The 3,164-nt window shown below is 33.3% G+C and overlaps 1 protein-coding gene and 1 long non-coding RNA gene across 2 annotated transcripts in view; one reads left to right on the top strand and one right to left on the bottom strand.

Annotated features, from left to right (window-relative positions):
• Positions 1-3,164, bottom strand: part of LOC102674958 — a 123,756-nt gene that overhangs the window by 21,083 nt on the left and 99,509 nt on the right. The gene's annotated exons all lie outside the window — the stretch shown is intronic.
• LOC116185299 overlaps positions 1,842-3,164 on the top strand; it is a 2,360-nt gene continuing 1,037 nt past the window's right edge. The window contains exon 1 of the long non-coding RNA XR_004150117.1: positions 1,842-2,361. This is a non-coding gene — a long non-coding RNA (uncharacterized LOC116185299). The remainder of the gene's footprint in view (positions 2,362-3,164) is intronic.

Here is a 3,164-nt window from a genome sequence, read left to right as displayed (position 1 = left end):
TTTTTTTTTTTTTTTTTTTTTCGCTAAATAGAAATCCGTGACAAGCCCTTCTTTATCCGTTGCAGGTAGATCGAATGTATAGTATAGTATATTCTGTCGCAAAGTGTTTGTGCAAAGTGAGATCAACGAAAAAGTCGTCCATCTTTTTCTATCACGCGCTCCCTTTTTTCAATTTTTTGCTTTCGTTTGAGTGATTAGATTGCATTCCCTAATCCAGGAAAAGAAAATACTTCTCCAATGATTAAGCAATTATTCTCCTTTCGTTTTTCAAGATGAAAATTGATAAATCTGATTGAATTAAAAATTTAGTAAATTGTCTAAATTTTAGAAGAGCTATGGTAAAAATTGGATAAAATTTTAAGAGCAGTTTAGATGTAGTTGATTAAAGAAAAATGAATTAAAGGACACGTAGAATTTTATTTCGTTAATTCTATCTCCTCGAATCTAGGGATCCCTAGATTTTAAAAGAGGACATTAAAGCTTTCATATTTATTTAAAACTCAAAATATCTCGATATATTACGATTAATCGTCCAGAACTTTGAAATATCTGTCTAATCTCGTAAAAAATTTCATCACTCAAAGGATAAAGATCGATCGATTTCATTTTATATCCAACGCTTTCCCAACGAACCTCTAAATTTTCATGGTGGAAAAATAATCGGCTCATTTTTCCTTTCCATTACGATAATATACACGGTGGACACGAACTCGAGACGTTCCAACGATCGTAAATCACGGGTATTATGCGGCGTTGTCGATTCTTCTCCTTCCTGTCTGGATCGCCATTAACGAGATATTTGATACACGCCCACGCAGCCAACAACAGGATCGTTTTCATGCCTCATTACGGAGTCATGATACAGCCCTATACAGTTTCCATCATTTTAATCGAGATAATCGGCATTGTTGTGTGTACGCCTCAAACATCGAAGAACGTTGTCACCTTGTTCACCTTTTAACGTTAATCGTAAAAAACGAGAATTTTTAACGATTTATTATTAAACATCCTCCTGAAATCCCTACCGATTCGGGGAAATAAAATTTTAATTAAGAATCGCAATACGCGACTCTATTATTATTTACAACTCGTCGAACCATAATTCGATGTCAACAATTTGTTAATTTTTCAATTAACGTTTCCAATCAATATTTCAAATATGGTGAAATATTCCATTCGAAAAATGGTGGAACGATCTTCGAGGGAATTTTTCGAGCGAATAAAATATATCTGCAGTAGGCGAAGGCAGTAGTCTGCGCGGATTAATTTCCACAACTTTCCGAGGAGAGACAGCCTCCTCCTTTGAGCGAGTTTAAGCAACGAGTTTCGCATACGTTCGTCGAATACCAGCGCGATTTCCCTGCAAACGGTTCTTCGACCGTTCCCTCGTTTCTGATTTTTCTCTCGAGACTGGCCCTGCAATTTCTCTCTTTATTACTCTTCTCCCTCGTTTGATCATCTCTACATCGGGGGATAATAAATTTTCCTCTGTGAATTTGTTTTGCGAATTGTCGTCGAAATTAATTGTCGCGTGGAATTCAAATCGCCAATCTACTCTTTTCAAGAATTATAATATTCATAAGAATATTATTATGAGAATAAATAAGAATACTGATCATTTTGTACTGAAAAATTTTCATTGGAAAAATTTTAAAATGAGCATAAATCCTAACAGAGTTTTTTATTTTTAATTTTATTTTGAAGAGGATGAGAACGATGAAGATAATTGTTGATAGTAATGAAAGTTTTGTAATTTCACTTATTTAATTCAACAGCCTTACGTAATTTTAATTTAATTAATATTTTTTATATATTTATATATATTTTTTAATTTTTTTAATTTAACAATCCAACGACAATTTGCAATCAGATTTCGTTCCGAATCAGTTTCCCTGAAATCCTGTTCCTGTTCCACTCATTAATCATCTAACGTATCCCTCAAAACTTGGAGCTTAGAGATCGGTGAAAAGATGAAGTTGGCATCGAGTCCGTGGTCTTTCGATGTTACTTCGAGCAGTGGTAACAATTTTGAAAGAGGAGTTAATGCGAGAAGTTCCGGCAGGGAACGCAATTATCCGCCACTGCTCGAGTGCCGTAACTCGACAGACTTTCAACGTGTTCAACGGAAATTGTATTTTCTTCTTCTTCTTTCTCGTTCAACCGTGCCACTTTGTCCAATAGAAGGGAGGGGGGGGGGGCCTCTTGCCTCGAGAGATCGAATCGATAACCGATAATTCTTGGTGAAACTTTGCAGGGAACATCGTATGTACGACTTGTTTCATCTTATGTTTTAACAAATTTCGCGTAGAATTAAAACTAAATAGAAATCTAAGGCTTTACTTTGTGCGAAGAAAAAGATAGGTTTCAAATTCATTTTATAATTCAAATTATTTTGTAATGGATATGGAAGATAGGTTAGAACAGATTAAATGATTTCTGATTTAATTTAGGATTAGATTTGAATCTTGTGAATCTTTTGGATAGTACAGAACTACTTCAGGAAAGAGAATTACAAATAATTTTGTGTATAATTCAAGAGCANNNATTCCTTGCTTTAACTAAAAGATGATAGTGAAACCTGAATATATGTAATTTGACTATCAGTGAAAAGTATACTTTACTGTCTGTTGATATAAATTCATCCTTGAACAAATATGGCTTTGAGTCATATAATAATTCCAAGATTTAGGTTAAGTCTCCAGGTTAGAGAAAGTGAATGCTTAGATGATTTCTGATTTAAATTAGAGTTAGATTTGACCTTTCTTTGTGAATCTTTTGGATAGTATAGGACTATTTCAGGAAAGAGATTTACATTTAACTTTGTGTATAATTCAAGAGCAAAATTCCTTGCTTTAACTAAGAGATGATAGTAGAACCTGAATATATGTAATTTGACTATCAGTGAAAAGTATACTTTACTGTCTGTTGATATAGATTCATCCTTGAACAAATGTGGCTTTGAATCATATAATAATCCTAAGATTTAGGTTAAGTCTCTTAGGTTAGAGAAAGTGAATGCTTAGATGATTTCTGATTTAAATTAGAGTTAGATTTGGGTTGAATTTTTATCTTTAAGCCTTTCTTTGTGAATCTTTTGGATAATAAAAGACTGTGTGCTTTTTAGAAAAGAAAATTACATCTAACTTTGTGTGTAATTCAAGAAC

The sequence above is a fragment of the Apis dorsata genome, unplaced genomic scaffold, assembly GCF_000469605.1.
Source record: "Apis dorsata unplaced genomic scaffold, Apis dorsata 1.3 scaffold_156, whole genome shotgun sequence".
Taxonomy (NCBI): Eukaryota; Metazoa; Arthropoda; class Insecta; order Hymenoptera; family Apidae; genus Apis; species Apis dorsata.
The sequence above is the reverse complement of the archived record's forward strand: the minus strand, read 5'-3'. Positions and strand labels throughout refer to the sequence as shown.